Here is a 21,542-nt window from a genome sequence, read left to right as displayed (position 1 = left end):
CCCCCAATCCTTATGCCAGCCCCCAATACACTGCTGCAATGTATATTAGCAGGGACCAGAAATTCTGTCCACCTAAGTCACAATTGCATGATGTCTATTAGCTAATATTATAACACTATTGAGAAAATATACATCTGAATGGTGTATGACAACAATATTAGAAAATGACTAATTAAATGAGCATTGTACAACACACAACAATTGTTGGATCACAAAACTTAACATGCCTTACAGACATTTGGAGCATCACATCATGGCTACAGTGATTTGTGGAAGGTGTGGGAGTTAAGACAAAAAAAATTAGTAGGTTATCCACTGCTCATTGGCTCTAAACTTCATTGTCTCTGAGTCCTCTTCCCAAATATGACACATAACACATGCTATTCCAGAAGTGACCACAAGTTTATTAAATAACAAAAAGCATGTTAATTTTAGCTGTATAGACTGTAAATATCAACAGTATAATCAACATTGCAACTTAAAAACATAACTTAACACCAGTACAACAACAGACAAGTTATCGGGTGGCATGACATGAAGATCTCCCAATGACCTTATAAACTGATTTGATTATAACACCCATAAACCAACAAATCATGCCAATACATAGACAGTGTCATTATGAAGCTGAATTCTTTAGTTATCAAATACCAAGCAAGGTATAAAAGGGGGGAAGTGTAAACAAAAGGTCGTCAAAGGTCTTAAAGAGCTACCACCAAGCTGACATCAGCCTGACCCCCTTTTTTGCATTAATAGTAATAATAATAATAATAATAATAATATATACCTATACCTAATCTATATATATATATTTAATATAAAAATAAATAATAATAATAATATATACCTATATCTAATCTATATCTATCTATATATATATATATATATATATATATATATATATATATATATATATATATATATATATATCTGTGTGTGTGTGCACGTGCACGTGCACGTGTGTGTGTCTGCATTTTTTTATAAAATGAATCAGTCTAATACAATCCTTTGACCAACTACATAGAAAATTACTGTAATATTAATCCAACTGATACGTCTGATTGATATGCAAGGGCTATGATATTAAACTGAGCTTATTTGCTGCCAGCTTGACAAATGTTTATTTAAAAACAAAGATAAGCTTAAATCATTAAAGCCGACTGTGCCTCCAGGAGTTTATGCAGTTACCTTCTACTGACATTTCTATGCATCAAATATTGCTATGTTCATATTTGCATTAACAGTTCTAAAACCATTAAACACAAAACCAAAGTGTTTCCACCAAAACTGTAATAGATATTCCAAAAAAAAAAAAACACTTTGAAAGATGAATTCAAAGAATTTATTCACAGTGAAGTAAACACTAGCGCTTTTGTCCAAATCCACACTGGACTTCTTCAAAATCAGATTTACAAGTGTTACAAATGTTACCCCTCCCCTTTTATACATAATATAATTAAATGTCAATCACAATCATTCAATTAAAAATGTAAATATATAATTATAAAGTGAAATGATATAAAAGAATAGTTATAAAGTGAAATGATCTAAAAATAAGTTTGATATTCTTTACTTATGTAAAATATACTTTAAAAATAAGTGCCCTCTCATAAACTAAATATGTATTTCTTGTATTCTTTGCAAATTACACTTATAAAACAATGCCTTCTTGTTTAATACTGATTGGAGAGAAATATATTCATTAATTCCTGGGGGAGCAGAATCGTGTAAACGTAGCTGCCAGCAAACTTCCTTTTCATCTAAATTATATGTACTTATATTACTTGTAGAATAATCTTTGACTGTATCCAATATAGCAAAAGTGAATTTCTTAAAATTAGGACATACTAGTGTAAGTCTACATAGTGCATTATTTTCATTCTTTTTCTCTATATTATACAAATGTTCATAAATTCTCTTTCTTAATGCGCGATCAGTTTTACCTACGTAAAAAGCTGTGCAGGACGAACATTTGGCTAAATATATCACTTTGCAGGTTTGACAGTTCCCTTTTATTAATGTTACCATAGATTTTAAGCAATTTAATAAAGTAATACTTTTTGACTTCAAAATATAAGGGCATTGTTTACACTGTCCACATTTATTGGTCCTACATCCCTGACTCTGCATGTTCCCGTTGCCATCACTCCTTTCAAATTTTTGCTTCAAATTGGGTCTTGTCTTAAAAATAATCATTTCACTTTATAATTATGTATTTACATTTTTAATTGAAAGATAGTGATTGACATTTAATTATATCATGTATAAAAGGGGAGAGGTAACATTTGTAACACTTGTAAACCAGATTTTGAAGAAGTCCAGTGTGAATTTGGATGAAAGCGCTTATCTGAAAGTGTTTACTTCACTATGAATAAAGTCTTTGAATTTGGGCCGGATTCATGAAGGCTTGCATGGAGTCTAAGAGTAGAGTAAGACTCCAGCAAGCCAACATGTCCGCCGAGCAATCCAGGAACAGCCAGCAGGGGCGTGCAACTGAGCTCTCCAAACTAGTTCAACATGGACAGAGCTGGGATTTGCAAATTACCTCAATTGCAGGCGAATGCCATGCAAATGAGGTAAAATTGTGATCCAGGAAACCCAAACCTGTCCGAGTAGGAGTAGTGTTATTTGCAGAAATGTACTCAGTTGATAACTGAGTACGGTTCTGCAAATAGCAAAACGGAGCCGTGTCAGCTGGAAAAAAAACAAGCATTCACAGGAGGAAGCATGCCAATGGTCGAAAATACAGCCATTGGCAATGGGAAGTGATGCAAATTAAAAATAAAATAACTTTTTTTTTTAATCCCGATTTCCGGGGTTTAACCGTACCACAGCGCCGTGCAAACACGCTGTGCCCTAAAAAGCAGAAAATTAATAATTAAGATCCACAAATGTGGATTTCATAGCTAAAATGAATTTACAATGCAAGGGAATGGCAGGCTGAAGACAACATGGCCACCGAGTAGAGGTTGCTAAGGGGGGAAGCTCAGTCTAAGAGATGTAACTAAGCATTAGTAGGCAATCCTATGCAAATGAGAGTTATGATAGTGAATCGCAAGTTCACATAGCAAATGAGCACAGTCAGTGGAGTGTAGGAATAGGATAAGGGGAGTAACAGAGTAGAAGATAGGTGACATCACGAGGGGGGTATGTATGAAAGGAGTGCAGCTCATTGGAGCAGAGTGACATGTGTCAGCTTACATTTACATAATAGTGAAAGAGGTGTGTCAACAGGTAGGCCAGGTAAAGTCAAGAAATCGTAGGTGTATGCTGTGGATAACACCAAAGTTTCTTGCTGAGCATGCATGCATGCGTGTGCATGCCAGTAAACCCAAGTAAGACAGTGTGTGCCCGTGTAAGCGTGTGTGCACACGTGTAGGCTGGAGTAAGCATATGTAAGGCTGTGTAAACAGTTGTAAGTGCATTTGCGCCGGTGTGCACGCATTTTAACAGGAATAAGCAAGTTTTAGTCCGTGTAAGCATGTGTGCGTGCGTGTGAGCTGGTGTGTGCATGTTTGCGCTTGTTTGCGTGGCGCTGCCCCCTGAGGAAACAGAAAGGGAAAAGGAAGCACAACAAATAGTAGAAAGTTAACCAGGGAGTACTAGCAGAGCAAGCAGATGAAAACAATCAGAATCAGCCAATTACACAGGCATTACACTAGCCCAACTCAGCCCAGCACTCAAAACTCAGCAAAAAACATTCCAGTATGTATTTCTCAGACACACTACAACCCTGCAGTAAGCTAATAGAAGTGAAAACTGAAAAAGCTTTACTGAGACAAAGAAATGTTAGGGGCTGCAATTGCTGTCATAAGGCGACATATGCAACATGCTGAGGGTGGTGACAATGGAAATGCTGCTGAGCAACCCACAGTGAGGAGACAGAGAAGAGTGTACAGGCCTAGGGTAACATACCAGGGGCTACATGAGCTGGAGATAGTGGAGCGCTATAGAGTGGACAGAGACCTCATGCAGCAAATTGTTGAGCTGTGCAGGCCATGCCTCACACACACAACCAACAGAGGGGAACCCATCCTAGTGGAAACCAAGGTATGTGTTGGCCTAAGAATATTAGCAACAGGTACCTTCCAGAGACCACCTGGCAATATGATGGGGATTTCACAGGCATCAGCATCTAGGGTACTGCACCAGTTCCTGAATGCCATGGCAGCACATGTCGGTGATCATGTATATTTCCCCAATTCCCATGAGGTATTGGCCAGCAATATGTATCTCTTCCAGCAAATAGCAGAATACCCTGAGGTAGTGGGTGCAATAGACTGCACGCACATTCACATCAAAGCACCAGCCGGTGAGCGGGGTAGGGTCTACTATAACCACAAGGGTTACACCTCCATCAACTGTCAGGTCATGTGTGATGCCCAGGGCATAATAATGAATGTGTGTGCTGGCTGCCCTGGAAGATACCATGACTCCCATATCTGGCATCTGACACAGCTGTACCAGACATTTGCCAATGGGGGCATCCCTCATGATCACCTAGTGGGGGATGCTGGATATGCACTTGAGCCATGGCTGATGACACCCATCAGAAATGTAGACACACCTGAACAGGAACACCATAATGAGGCACACGCACAAACACGAAATGTAATTGAGCATGTGTTTGGTCTGCTCAAGTCACGGTTCCGGTGCCTGGACACATCTGGTGGAGCCTTGCAGTACTCACCAACTACATGTACCCAAATAGTCATGGTATGTGCTATGCTACACAATATGATCCTGCGAAAACAGCTGCAGCAGGAGCAGCATAGGGCCAGGCACAACAGCACCCCACCATTGCCAAGGCCATCACAGGCAGAGCGTGACTCAGAGGAGGAACAACCTGAGCCTAGTAGGCAGAAGGAGGCATGCCCAGTATGCTTTGGCCTTGGCAAAGAGGCAATGCATAGCATATACACTGGCTCAGTAGGAACCCTGGAAATCATACCTCTCTCCGACTCGCACATACAGTAAAACCGATGCCTAACTTGACACTACCTGTTAACAAACATGTATAGGGAGTGTAAAATGTGAATCCGACATAGGCAGCCCTGCAGCACCACCTGAGGCATGATTGCTATGTGTTAAGCAATATAAAGCACTGCTAAACAGCTCTTACCACTATTTAGTATATGTAAACAAAATTGCACACACTAAGTAGCACAACTACAGGCAATGTTCAGCAATATTGTGCACTGTCCAGCAATGTTGGGCAACATTGAGCAATGTTGTGCAAGTCTGGTCAAATGTGGGTATAGTTCACCAAAAGCAGGTTAACAAGTTCATATTTGCTTCACTTTTCTTGAAGCAGTCTGTTCTGGCATGTATGAAAATATGAAGCAGTGGCAGTCCGCAAACCCAGGATACTATAGTCAGAGTACAGAACCACTAAACCATGACAGTATGTCAATGGTCAGCTTGTATGAAAAAATGTTGATAAGTCAATGCTAAGTATCTCATGGAAACCTTGCAGGCATAGCATAATCCCTGTCGAGTTAAGACACAAAGGTGAGGCCTGCAGTAATAATAGAACCTGATATTCAACACACATATAGTATAAATGTTAATATTGGTAAATGTTCACACACATCAACAGACGTAGTGGACCTCAGACAGCAACATACTGCAAGGTCACACTGGGCATGCTCACACACTTGAAACTATGAGACAAATGTCAGGCAATAAAACACTGAAAGTCTGAGCTGGGCATGCTCACACACTTAGGTCAAGTTTGAGTACAGCAGTGGGCCACGCATATCCCTCAGTTGCAAGTGTCAACCCAGGAACCTTGCACTATTCACCAATCCACCATGTGCACACAGTAATATGACAACAGACACAATATAAAATAGTGAAATCCTGTCACAATCAAATATGTTATGCAGAAACCTAGGTTGTTCATAGGAAGTGGTAAAGCAAAGAAGAAACAAAACCTGCAATCAGTACCATCACTGAACAATGTGCATCCCGAACATTAGCATAGGTTCAAAGGTTGACACTAGGCTATCTGCCCTAGGGTATGTAGAAGCCTAGTCACAGTGTGTTTGTATTCTGCAATCACGCTAGATCAGTAGACTGTGCCTGTCAATAGTAGGTCACACAAGATATCTCACATATGTTCATTTCATTCTGCCTCTGTCTAGCAAGGACCCATAACATATCCCAGGGCTAAACATACAATCACCCGTCCACCTGTGAAGATGTCACCTGTAGGTGGTCAGCGTGGGACTGTGCATATGTGGTACTGTGATCACATTCCCGAGTGAGTGGAACCTCTGTGATGGTAATATGTCCCTCCAGCATGTCCTATTAACATCATTGCTCATGTACCTGTCCCTGGAGCATGTAGCTGTAAGGGACTTTGATATCCTCATGTGGAGCCTGTCCATCAATGCTGTGATGGACATAGCATCAAACAAAAGGCACAGACTGCATCCAAGTAGGCAGTAAGCAACTGAGGAGAGCTGGGGTGACCATAGCCAAACTGTGCATACCATCTGTGTGAGTCCCTAGATCCACTTGGTTATGTAAATCTGTGTACATTCCAGTTGCTGCAGGTGTTGGGTAAGGTACATCCAAAATGGGCCATTGTATCCAAGCATATGCCAGATAACTACAGGGTCACAATGACCCCACCTGATCTGGATGTAAAACTGTATGGGATAAGGTTGCCTAAATAGAAGGTGTGTCCAACAACATTGGCAATGTGAATGTCAAAGGCAAGAGTGCTAAGTATTCATGTCCCCAAATCACAAATCACACACACTGTACGTGATGTATCATTACCTATGTGGTAATATGTGTGCATGATGTTACTACCAAAGGTGATGACTATGCATCTAAAGTAAGGTAGCTGTAGGCCATGGCTCTGGCACCAGTCATCCATCTCTGTGAGACCCTTTCTGAGGATGCTTGTGCCAGCTGTGGAGTCGATTATGGCACACAGTTTGCAGTCATCTGCAAACATGGTCATCGATATTCCTCCTGTGTTAGCCAGTATGTATCAGAAATATATACAGAATAAGAGAGGTCCCAGGACTGAGCCCTGTGGGATGCCATGTGTAACTGGTGTATAGTCAGACATGGCACCTGCAATACTGACCATGTTTGTGCTATCTATGATCCAGTTAGCAATCCATCTTGTGACATATGTGTAGATATTGAATCCGGTGAACTAATGTGTAAAGGCCAAGTGGGGTATTGTGTAGAAGTGGTGTGCGAGCTCCAGGTAGGCTGTGTGGATAACCCTGTGTACGTCTATGGACCTGTTAACTGTTTAAAGACATCAAACATCTGCAAGAGGCAAGATATGCCCACAACAACACCAAATTGTGTAGGATCCAGTGTCTGTAGGTTCACAATGTGTATGTGTATGTGTTCCATGATGATACACTCCATAGCATAGCAGACCAGGATAGTTAGGCATATATATGGTAATGTCCAGGGTCCCTTGCGGCATCAGCACTGTGGAGTGTGTACACCGTAGCTGTACGCCGTTCCATGGGTACACATCATGTAGTAACTGTGATATTGAACAGTGACATAATGTGAGTGTGAAGTTTGTCATGAATCTCGTGTATGCCACAGTCTGGGACACTATCTGGACCCACTGATGCTGTGTTGTCTGCTATGGAGAGGGCAGCACACACATGTTCATCTGTGATGTCAGGGAGGCTACACCTTGTTGTGATGGACATGCGCACTGCAGGGGGGATGGTGGGGAAACATTCCCACTGAACCTGTTGTCCAGGATGTTAGCAATATCAGTGGGTTCACTGTATCATTTGTAATTATGCAGTAACTCACGGCATATCTGTGAGTTCCCACACAGGTCACTGACAGAACTAAATAAGGCCTTGTGATTGTCCATAGTGTCTGTTGCAAGTGTCCATTAGAAGTGGGCCTTAGATGAATCAACAACTGATCGTAGCTATACCATAGTACTGATCAGAGATGCCTTCCAGATTGTGATTGTGCTCTATAATGTAGTAGCCTCCTCCTGTCCCTGTATAGCTCAGTAATGGCTGTGGTCCAGTAGACAGGTCCCCTGCCTTTGGAGGAGTGTGTCTTGTAGTTATCTGGGATAGCTTGATCCATGAATTCCAGTAGTTGTCCATAGAATGTGCTTGTAAAGTATGAAGTTGTCTGAGCCATAATTAACACTGTCCCAGGGTCATTGAGGGATACCACCTCAGTTTACACAAGTGTGACGTTTGCTCATGAGAAGTATATCACTGAGATCACATAGGATGTGTGTGTGTATGGGATATGTATGTCTAGTGAGATGAATGTATGTTCTGACCTTAACAATTACAGGTGTACCTCTGTTGTGGAACATAGAGTCCCCATGTGGGTGATGATCAGGTCCCACATGTTTAACCCCCTGTGAATGTGGTGACCAGGTCTGCCCTAGCATTTGAGTGTAACAATCTTAGCAACTGGTGTGCGAGGGTGTCACTGCTTGAGTAGTATACCCAGTCAATGTTTGTGTATTTGAAGTCACACAATATAATGGTGTTTGGTGAGACCTTCACATTCCCCAGTGTTCCCAGGAATAACGACTGTTGTGCCCATGTTTGGGAATGTGGTCTGTAACAGTCTACAAACTGAAATGCAGTTTTGCCCACTCTCAGTTGCACACGTACATTCCCCAATGCTTTGTATACTGCTACCAACCTGGAGGTGTGTGTATGAATGATGTATATGGATTCCCCCCTATTGTTGTTGTCCGGTCCGAGTCTTGTGTCTGAAAACCATGGTATGACATAAAACCTGTTAGTGCTGCTGTGCTTTTGTGAGCCTGAACCAGGTGTTTGTTACTGCACATATATCGACAGATTCCATACTGATGTGAGTCCTGCGTGCATGCATTCTGAGGGTTAGACATCAGTTGTTGGGCACCATCACTCTCCATTTCCTGTACCTTGTAACATCTATGGCTGTGCTTATGTCTTCTGACCCTCGCTTCAAACAGCCACTATGTGTGTGTCAAGAGCCTAAGGCAGTCTGTGAAAGCCTAGGGGTGACAGGTGCATGGCGTCCATAGCGAATGTACATGACATGTTGAGCATGTAATCCCAGGCTGACAGACACTGGATCCCCTGTGAATGACAACAATATGTTAGGCAAGTGTTAAAAGTGATCATGTCATCTATATACTGTGACATAGTACTTGATGAGGGTAAAATGCTACACAAGGTCAGGGTCATACTGTCCTAGGCTACATGATCAGAGAGCCCCTCTATGTCTCTTGTCATGTAGTCCAGGGAGGAACATCTGAGGGTCTACACACCAGAATGGTCAATGATGGAGCCATATTTGTACTTGCAGTGGACTGACAACAGTGCATGTGTCATGTGGCATATCCTGGCACCTGACACACAGCACAAATTGACCTTCACCTTGTTCAGCCTGGTGAGTGGGATGTCAGTGTGACGGACAATTACACTCACCTAATACAAGTGTATGAGGTGTGCTGTGTAGGTCTAAGGGCAGTGACTGTGTGGCACAATGACTTTGTGAACTATGTGATGATATGTGTGTATGGTTGTGTGTTAGCAGTTGTTTGTGTGTCTGCTTTGGATGTCTCAGCTGCTTAGGCAGAGTATATTTAGATGCTCCAAGTATGTCATTGTGTGTCAATGTATACGGTTTGCTGTTGTCATAGGTGTATGTGTAACTGTATTTGTGGTGTGTGTGGTTACCTTCACCACCCGATAGACTGTGCCAGTCATGGCTTGGGAGAGCTCAGCTTCCTGTCTGTCTATACAGTTGCACCTCTCACAGATATCTGAGTTTGTTGGTAGGAAAACAGTGTTACCTGTGTACATAAGGTAGTTGTAACAATGCGTCAGAATTCCAATATGCACCAGCTGGACAGAAGAGTACACACAAAACCGACCTTTGGACATGCCAGGATATGATGATGACATACACTGTCGACTGATCACAAAGGATCAGTAGTGTGTTAAGTGTGTAAAAGAGTATAACAGGGTTTTAGTGTTCAGGTTTGTTGTTGCTGTGGAAAGATAATCTGCAAAGGAGTACAGACAGAAACATTACACCTCCTTCAGCTATGTCAGAAATACCGATGTACAGTCATATATGTCCTGAGTCAGGGTCAACTGTACCTGACTAACAATGTCAACATCCTGTCAGACAGGCCCATACATACATACCCACCTCCCAGTGACAAAAGGCCCTAACATCATACCAGGAGATATCACATGTAGAATGTGTAAACTGGTCCTCCCAATGCCAAATGAATCCCATCACGTGGATAACATTGTTTCCTCATATGTGTCATAAGTGACCGACAGGACAAATAGACACTGCACCTGAAGAGTCTGTTGATCCTCACACTCTCTACAGGATCTTACACCGTTGAATGTGTTACAGCAACATATGGCACACCCCACAAGTGTTGGTGCACAACACACCATGGGAACTATATTCCTATAAGCCTACAAAGTCCAAAATGCTAGTCCATGGATTCCATCATGATTGCAGTCAGGAACAGAGATATTGTAAACCGACAAACACACAACCCAAATGTCTGTGGTATGTTAATGAGCACATCATGTTCCCCAAACCTGCTAGATATCTTGCAAGGCAGGCACCCAGGACATACATCACTGACAAGAGCAACACAGGTCCCACATAGACTTTGAATAGCCCTTTACCCACATCACAGACACATGTGGTATCCACAAAACCTATAATCCGTGCATGAATATGTATTGTCATATGAAGGAATGGTAATATGTCCACAGATAGATCACACCAGGTATGACATGTGTATTCCTATTCAAGATGTTCACACCTGCTGACCCACAAGGTTCATTTGTGGGATTGCATAACACTAAGTGCACACACATTACCATGTCCAGTCTGATGATGTCAGCAACCTACAAACATAGCATGTGAATAGAAACCACGCAGTAAAGTGTATAGCATGTCGTGTTAATACGTATCTCATTAGTATCTTAACATAATTAGGTAGGGGTTTGAATCCTGCAGTTGCTGTGTGTGTGTGTGAAATTGGCTTTGAGAGAAGTGGCCTTTTTGGAGACGGTGGAAACACATTAGGAGTGGTGAATACCTCTTTGCCAAGTGTGATGATGTCAGCATCCTACAAATAGTGCTTTGGAAAAGAATGCTCTCAGTAAAGCAAATAGCATGTCATGTTAATGCATATCTCACTAGTGTTATAACATAGTCAAGTAGGGGTTTGAGTCCGGCAAACGCCAAGTGGGGGTGTGATTTCCTTAAGAGGAATAGCCTTTTTGGAGACTGTGAAAACACATTTTAAAAGAGGTACATCCCTCTTCGGAAAGTCTGATGATGTCAGCATCCTACAAATATTCAAGGAGAACAAATGCCATGCAGTAATGCATATAGCGTGCCATGTTAATGCGAATTTCCCTTGAATCATAACATAGTTAAGTAGGAGTTTGAATCCTGCAAATGCTGAGTGTGTGTGACACTGCCATTGAGAGGAGTTTCCTTTTTGGAGACTGTGGAAACACATTAGGAGTGGTGAATACCTCTTTGCCAAGTGTGATGATGTCAGCATCCTACAAACAGAGCTTTGGAAATCAGAAAAAACTGGCTTGACACCGCTCTATGGATAAAAGATTTTTAATAAAACGTATGCCAACACTGTTGTAAGCGCTTTCGGGTTCACCAACCCTTCTTCAGACAATAAAACACATACAATTTCTCGTTTAAAAAGCAGCTTCAACCAATCGGATGCTAATGAATTACCTGCCTATTTTGTAGTACAGGTTTTAAAGGTATCCCCCCTCTAGCACCCAACCTAACATTAACCCCACACACACTTTTATGTTTAAAGCCATTGTTAATGTTAGGTTGGGTGCTAGAGGGGGGGGGCATCAAGCTATACACTGAGTCTTTAGAGTCAAAATGGATTATCACTCTCACTTCTCATAGACACCCAGGTTTAAATGACAGGATACCTTTAAAACCTGTACTACAAAATAGGCGGGTAATTCATTAGCATCCGATTGGTTGAAGCTGCTTTTTAAATGAGAAACTGTATGTGTTTTATTGTCTGAAGAAGGGTTGGTGAACCCGAAAGCGCTTACAACAGTGTTGGCATACGTTTTATTAAAAATCTTTTATCCATAGAGCGGTGTCAAGCCAGTTTTTTCTGTTTTCTGTACTTTATTGTGGACTGGCAGACTTTGGCTGAGGCACGGAACAATTTTTTGCTTTTTAGAGCTTTGGAAATGGATGCTCCCAATAAAGCAATTAGCGTGTCGTGTTAATGCATATCACACTAGTGTCATAACATAGTCAGATAGGGGCTTGAGTCCTGCAAATGCCAAGTGTATGTATGTGATTTCCTTTGAGAGGAGTAGCCTTTTTGGAGACTGTGAAAACACATTTTAAAAGAGGTACATCCCTCTTCGGAAAGTCTGATGATGTCAGCATCCTACAAATATTCTAGGAGAACAGAAGCTACCCAGTAATGCATATAGCGTGCTGTGTTAATGCGTATCTCTTCAGTATCATAACATAATTAGATAAGGGTCTGAATCCAGTAAATACTGACTGTGAATGTGTGTGTATAAGACTGCCTTTAAGAAGAGTGGCCTTTTTGGAGACTGTGGAAATACATTAGGAGTGGTGAATACCTCTTTGCCAAGTGTGACGACGTCAGCATCCTACAAATAGAGCTTTGGAAATAAACACTTCAAGTAAAGCAAATAGCGCATCGTGTTAATGCATATCTCACTAGTGTCATAACATAGTCAGATGGGGGTTTGAGTCCTGTAAACGTTAAGTGTTTGTGTGTGGGGGGTGTGGTGTGATTTTCTTTCAGAGGAGTAGCCTTTTTGCAGACTGTGAAAACACATTTTAAAAGAGGTACATCCCTCTTCGGAAAGTCTGATGATGTCAGCATCCTACAAATATTCAAGGAGAACAGACACCTCCCCGTAATGCATATAGCGTGCTGTGTTAATGCGTATCTCTCCCGTATCATAACATAGGTAGGTAAGGGTTTGAATTCTGCAAATGCTGACTGTGAATGTGTGTGAGATTGCCTTTGAAAAGAGTGGCCTTTTTGGAGACTGTCGAAATACATTAGGAGTGGTGAATACCTCTTTCCCAAGTGTGATTATGTCAGCATCCTACAAATAGAGCTTTGGAAAGAAATGCGCCCAGTAAAGCAAATAGCGCTTCATGTTAATGTGTATTTCCCTAGTGTCATAGCCTAGTTAGGTAGGGGTTTAAATCCTGCAAATGCTGAGTGTGTACACCTAAGGTGGTTAATGCAGTGTGGGTGTCGCTTTTACTACGGCATGACATATGTTTCAAACAGTATGTGCATTGCACACATCGGGTATATGTGTGTCAAATAGATTTGTGTACATGTGACCTCAATCAGTACATAGGTGTGAAGCCTGCATACTACATGAATACATTTGTAACCTTCGACAGATTGTGCCGCTGCTTCTAAGATCATAGGCCACATATGTATGTCTGCGTCAAGACCGGCCAATGTAGTGATCCGCGGCCAAGGACATCCCTGCCACACACACCCATGACACGTACTATAGAGTACTGTGAGTGAGGGTAATTGCTGGGGTATATGTCAGACATGTTCATACACAACGACTGGCAATAATGGACAGTCATGATAGGTGTGCACCAGCCCTGTGGATATGCATGCAGGCCCCTAATGTGTTATGTGAAACACCTAGTGACCCCACAATACCTATGGATATGTGGATACCAAGGGATAGATTACATAACACGTGTCTGTCTGTACACATTGATACCCAACATACATGTTCAGGGCTACCACCTATGTGGTACTGTCGGGATAGTATGTATAGTAAATGTGGATGACTATGCCATAGACGGCTTACTGCTATACAGCATGTATTGGACAACAGGTATCTGTCTGTATGATACCCTTGTGTAGCATATGCGTCCCATCCGGGGAATGCAGTGTAGGCCAATGCATGCATTTCCAGATGTGGATGGACATATCCCTAGTATGTTTGCATGTACTGAAGAGGGCTTTATGCCACACAGTTGTGGTCCCAGGAATGTGTGGCGGTCAATACCACTGGTTACTGTTATAGTATAGTACTAGAAGGATCCAACTGTTACTGAGTTCCCTACAACTGTGAGTCATTTGTCAGGACATCATCTAATGATTGGTTATAGTCATGCTGTTGAGGTGGTGTATACTGCCAGACTGCAGATCATTGACAGATATCAATGGTATCACCCACAGCATAGTGCCAACCCATGTCATACACACATGTGTACCCATGTTAGTACATATCTGTAGTAGAATGCATACTGGTCATCGAAAGATACCATGAGATGTTAACAATGTGTAGGACAGGGTATGTCGCACATCCCACATGTCCACTATGCACGTACATGCAGACAGTGTGCACACACCATGTTCACAGATGTACACCTGCTAATTTGTAATGCACACATTACACATGTACTGTCCACTCACTAACACATGTTGGCAACACTGTACACTTCAGCCAAGTGGCACATGGGTGGACAATACATACTCAGACCTAACACTGGTGTAAACAATGCTACAATGACTATCAGAGCTGTGATGCATAATGTCTGCTCAGATATACCTACAAGGATATCAGTACACCTTCCTGTTGGCAACTTGCTACTATTGCTACACTGCTATAATGTCACCCTGTGCATTAGAACCATGTTAGCTTATTCCTGGATCAATGTGACAGATGACAGGAGGTGGCACAGGTGTCATCATATGCACAAGGTGTGTTGTAGGTTTGCCAGAGCCCGACATTGACCCATCCAATCGGCATGTCTGTGTGTGTGCATGTGTGTGTGTGTGTGTGAGGGACAACAGTACTGCATGGGCCAATGTTGATGTAACATGTGTGTGTATGTGTGAGCCCTAGTTGTATGGTAAATGTGTGTGTGTCTGCATGCAGACAACTCCACCATGTGGCTGCCATATACGGGCGGTTGTGGGACAGCCACAGACTGTACCTGCTAGGCCATACAGATCACTGTCTCCGGCCACGGACACCGTACCTGTGCCTAGCAGGGGTGCTACGGGCAGTATCGGGTACCAACCCTGACTGGGTGCTATCATCAGAGGCAGAGGTATGATGACTGGACCCATGTCCCTGCTGGGACTGGCCAGCACCACGTGCACATGGTCTAGTAGGACGGTCAATGGACAGGCCAGCCTCAGCATTGCTGGTGCTGGTACTGCCACTACGGGAGCGGCTGTGATCCATGGTCCGTCCACAATGACTGCCAGCTGATGCTGTTGCTGGCATGCGCCCACCTCGGCTTCTCATCCTTCCCGCATGGTCCTGGCTCATGGCTAACACATTGTGGAGGACATTTAATGTCTCCCTCCAACGGCTATCAATGACCTCGGTGAAATTCCGGATGGCACCGGCAAGGTCACGGATGCTGTCATTGATAGCCATGTAATGGGCCCTCTGCTCCCTTAGTCCCTGTTGAGTGTACCGTTCCATACGTGCCTGTGCCTGCATTACAGCCCGGAACATACCGGAGGTTGTAATATCTCCGGCAGCACATCTGCCAGGGGCAATATGACCAGTGGTGCTCCCTCGAGAATCCCTGGACATCCACCTATGTGGTACCATTCCTGTAATCCGGCTATGGCTGCTGTGAGGGGATGCATGTGCCATAGGTACCACACTCTCCTGGTCAATGCCAACTGTATGCCTGTCCCTCAGCTATGGCCATTGGTGACGAGGGATGTATTGGCAGTATGAGTGTGTGCACAGATGAGGTTGACCACTGTGTACTGTCGATTGGTGGACCAACGACAGACCCTGTCAGACCTTCCTGTGCCACAATACATGTCTCATCATCTCCACTATTAGTGGCTGCGACATCAGGTTCCCTGCTGCATTCAGCCACGCCTTACACAGCACCTGTGGAAGGAAGACAGGAAATGCGTTTTACAATCTCTACATGATGTTAGCACACATGCACACATGAACACATGCACACATGCACACATGAACACATGAACACATGCACACATGCACACATGAACACATGCACACATACACACATGCACCCATGCACGCATGAACACATGCACACATGCACACATGCATGCATGCACACATGCACACATGCACGCATGCACACATGCACACATGAACACGCACACATGCACACATGCACACATGCACACATGCACACATGAACACATGCACACATGAACACATGCACACATGCACAGAAATACACTGCTCACCACAGCACATACACACACACACCAGCAATCCAACACATACACAGTAGTGGGTGATGGTGGGTCACAGTATCACAAGGCAAACAGTCACCACACACGTGTCAGCAGGCAGACCATGTGTTGCTTAACACCATGCAGTGCAAGTGTAGACAGCCCTATCTAATGACATTATGCATAGCTTTGATGCATAGGTGTAGTTGCTTAGTGATTGGCTACACCCTGGAACACAATGTGTACATGGACACAACATTGTTGTGCAAGTATTATCTGCTCTGCAATGTCATGTGCACCATCACTCAATGGTATACCTACCATGGCTGCATGTGTTATCTGTGTGACACATAGATTGCCATGTCTGATGACAGTGTCTGTGTCCATATCACATAATAATGGGCACAGGTGTAGCAAATGCATGCAGTGTACAGACATGGGATGAGTGGTGCATGTAGATGTGAAGGATATTGCAGATATGTTGTTGCCAGCCATGACATGGCATGTTACATGACTGCAACATTAAACACCACACATACCCGATGTGTGTCATGTGACTTATACACCCAATAGCATTCCAGGACATATATGTGACTCTTTGTACAGATGGCGACAGTTGTGCAAAATGTGTATACTAGCATATGTAAGCACACACACAACATGCTATGCATGGTGTGTATAGGTGCGTATGTTTGCACACACAGAACAATGAGGTGCTCAGCAAAGACTGCTATGTGTAGTACTGTGGTCACTGTAACTGGATGGGGTGTAGTACCATGTGCCATCATCATCATCATGATGCATCTTGTGGTCACTCACGGCTACTACTGTGTGACAGACCACTGCCTAGCATGCTGTACCTGAACTGCAGTGCAGTTGATACATTCACTATTACACAGCCACTTTGTACATGGGTGTATGAGGTGCCAGTAGGGAGCATTGCCTAACATGACTGTGTTATGTGTTGAAGAGTGTTGCACAGCCCCATGATTGGCCTCTACCCCTGAGGTACATCATGTGTGTGTGGATGACATGTGGGCTACTGACGTGTGACCTTACAGCAGGTGTATGATTATGCCATATGTAGCATGACTTTGTGTACTGCATGTGATAAATGTCTTATGTTGTGTACAGGTGTTGCAACTATGCCTATCCAATGTGCAGTACGGGGTTGCCACAACTGTGTGTCATGCTCTGTGTATTGCATATCATTGAGGCAGCTACTGACATTACTGAGCTGTGCAATGTCTCACAGCAAACATGCACGGCATGCATTATGCGTAGGTGTGTTATGTGTACATGGCCTACACCTCACCTATGACATGCATATTTCATTACCAACATTGCAGGTATAACACACTCACCAGCATGGATCGGCTGCCCTGCCATCACACCAGAGGGACCTACGAGGATATGAGAGGGTTCATCAGTGGCCACAACTGTGGCATTGCTACAGTGGGTATGCTAAACTGCAGTACAACAACAGTCAACAGTCACAGGTGTAGGGATATTATACAAACTATCCGTATTGCACAACAGTAGGCAGCAGAACTGCTAAACACACAGTACACATCTCACATACACATAATCTAACAATACAGTTAACTGTAGTCTACAGATAGGGCATATTACCTGCTTGCTCCAGGTGGATGTGCTGGGTGGCTCCGGCCTCCATTACAACACATGTCAGAGGTTGCTGTAGCTGTTGTCCAGGAGCCACCATGCTTAGGAGCAGCTCCTCTGCTCTGGTGAGGGGGGGATGAATGGCCACCCCACCACCTGTGGCAAGCTGCTGTCTTTGGATATCAGACACACGCCGCCGGACTTGTCTAATTAAATCACTGCAGTGATGGTGTACCTGCTCATATGTCTGGTTATGCATGCCTATGTCATTTACCCGACTAACAAGTTCCTGCCACAGTGCAGTCCACTCCTGCTGGTGCTGGCTGCTTCTGGAGAAGAGCATAGTGTACTGCTGAAAAAGGCTGTTGACTATCACCTCTTCCTCTTCCGCTGTGTAAGCTGGGTTGCGTTGGTGGGCCATCTGGCTGAAAAAGATATGAACAATATGTGTGAGAGTGTCCTATGGCACACTTTACACCTTTACCCACAGATATCACTTTACTGACATATATACCATCCTATTGTCTGTCAGTGGTTACACACATTCAATAACACTTATTGGTTCTCAGGCCACAACTAACTAACACTGCCTGGCAGACTCTATATATCACACCACTATACAGCAGTACCCGACACACTGTTTGTGACACATTGCACAACCTCAAGACAGGGGTGTTGACCAATGCACGAACAGTGATGTCATCCCTTGCAATGGATGTAAAGTACACGTACAGTAGTACCAATCAAACACCCTAGTCATTGATGCCATAGCCCTGCCTAACAGATGTGTCCAGTTGTTACTATAGGGGGCATACTTCTGTAACATACTATATATGTTGCTGGATACACATGTTAACCCTGTAACACACATATGATTGCAGCCAATGTACAGGCATAATCACACACACATCAGGCAAACATACAATGCACCACTGTATGCCAACACAGATGAGCATTACCTGTGTACCATACGGTGCTGTGTGCCACTACTTACACACCCGGATGCCTGCAGTCTGTCCTCTGTGCAGACTACAGGAAACACACATGACAGTGTTTCCAAGCAATGTGAACGCACACCATACTGTGCTGTTTAGCCCTACAGCTTCAGGTAGTACTACAGTTCATATTGGTGATGGTTCACCAGCAGTGCCACTCACTAAGCATACATGTATTGCTTTAGCCTACAATGAGACACCACATTCGTCAACGGAGAACTACGTCACATCATATGCCGTACTACTATGTCTGCCTAACAGTACATTACACATCAGTTGCTGTCCTCACAGCTAGGATAGGCACTACCATGTCAGATACAACATCACACTAAGCTATCACACATTTACAGACCTTGCACACATTCAGCGTTACACTTATTCAACCTCACATATCAGCTATTGCATTAAGTACATGTGTGAGTGCATAGTGTCATAGGTAGGTAATATGCTATTGGCCCTAGGGCCTACGGCTGCCTAGCCATATGCTACCCTGGCCTTTGACACACATGTACTTTGATTTCACTTGCCCCTGCCAATCTGAACCACAGAGGTGTTTCCTGGGGTGTATTAACAATCTCCCACACAATCATCAGGGGTATTTATAACAACTGCTAAGGAAGAGCCTTGTTTGCATTGTTATGTGGTCTATTCCGGTGTATGGCATATGTCTGAGATGGGAACCTATCCCTCCAGCATGTGCTGTTTAGTGAGCTGACAAGGTTTAGGGCCCTAGAGCGTGTAACCCCGAGGGATTGTGATATGTTGTCATGGTGGATGTCACCAAGCTATGGGTGAGACATACCTCTGTATGTCCAGCAGAGGTCACCTCTGTGTGGCCAGTATACAATACAGTGTAGTTGTGGTTTTGTGAGTCAGTCTGCATAGGGCATCTGTTTGCGGACAGTATTACCCTTTGGGAGGTCTGTCTGGGGCCTGTTCACCTGGTGTAGTTGTCATGTGAAGTACATACCACACAGGGCATTGTGATGAGTAGAGGGGAACTCTACCCTATACTTCCATAGATGACACACCTGTTGTCATGACATATACCACACAGACAGATTACAGGTGTAGTGTGGCACTGTCTTCATCAAAGTGGAGGCTACTGTCCACCTGTGTCCCATGTTCCCTTATCACACCTTCATTGTTAGGTAGATCTCTGCCTATGTGTTAGTTAATGGGTACACTGTTTTAGGAAGGTGGAATGGCACTGCAGTATCAACACTTGTCTACACTCCATGCCTTGTTCACCACACACCTGTTGTGGTACATATGACCCCGTGTCTCTCTGTCTCTCTCTCTTACTCTATATATATATATATATATATATATATATATATATATATATATATATATATATATATATATATATATATATATATATATTATATTATATATATATATACATATCTATACACATACATGTACACATCCATTGCTGTACACATGGATGTACATATAGGCACATGTACAGTCCACTTTTCATGGTGGGGATATCACTTATGCGACAGTTGTGGGATGTAAAGGTATGTGATTACATTGCACAGTGTTGTGCAAAATGCATGTGGGTGTCCTCAGCCCTTGTAGCATTAGCGGCCTCACTGTCTGTAACACATCAGATCTGACACATCTGTCCCACAGCATTTAACCACCGCATGACATATATCAACACTACCATAGCTGGCCTTAGGCATAGGCCTACTGGGAGGCCACCTAGGACGCCGCTCTAGCAGGGGTGTTTTTCCACTATTTATGTGGACACAAGGATGGGGGCACCAGGAAGTGTGGTAGGGGGTGCCGTGGGGCCCTTTTGCCTAGGGCACCAGTTGACCTAAGGCCACTCCTGCGCACTGCATGCTGTTTTCTAGGCCACACACTATGACCTACATGGATATATGCACATATCAACATTCACTGACAGATAGCTGTCCACCCTTCACTAACAGTTGCAGTATGTCCCTTGCCCTATGCACATGTGCAGATACAGATAGATACATACTGCTGCCACACATGGATAATTTGCAGTGTGTAGAGTACTCTTCGGGAACATCTACAACATGCCAACACATACATTTGAGTTACATACCTTACCTTTGTATTTCCCTGCTCCGTGTGTTACAGTTTTGTATTTTTTTTTTATTGCTGGTTTGTTTTGGATTTTTGCCCTCTATTTAACCTTCGGTCTCTGTTTCTCCCTCTCTTCTGTCTCTGTCTCAGTCTGTGTCTGTGTCTCTCTCTCTCTCTCTCTCTCACTCTCTATCTCACAACACCTGTAATGATATAATTGCATGTGTGGACTGCAGGTACAGCCTGCTTTTCTAGGTATCTGCACTTGTACATGTGACAGCCTCTGCACTAATTGCTGCTCACCATTCAGTAATTGCATGCAGCCTGCTGTTTGGTGATTGCATTACTCACTGTGATTGCAGCCCACTGCTATAAAATGCTAGGTTAGGTAGCCCTTTCAAATTTCAAAGGTGGGGCTCATTCTTGTTTGCTCTGGACACCGTTGTGTCAGTCTGAAGGTTGGTATATGTCTCTTATCTGATGCTAGGGTTGTAGCCAGTTATATGCATGTTGTACTCATACCTGCATGTTGCTGCTTCCAGTACACACATCTCAGTGTAGACATGTACGCACCC

This window comes from Protopterus annectens, chromosome 5.part0, assembly GCF_019279795.1.
Source record: "Protopterus annectens isolate FY-2018-M chromosome 5.part0, PAN1.0, whole genome shotgun sequence".
NCBI lineage: Eukaryota > Metazoa > Chordata > Ceratodontiformes > Protopteridae > Protopterus > Protopterus annectens.
Note: the sequence above shows the minus strand (reverse complement) of the source record.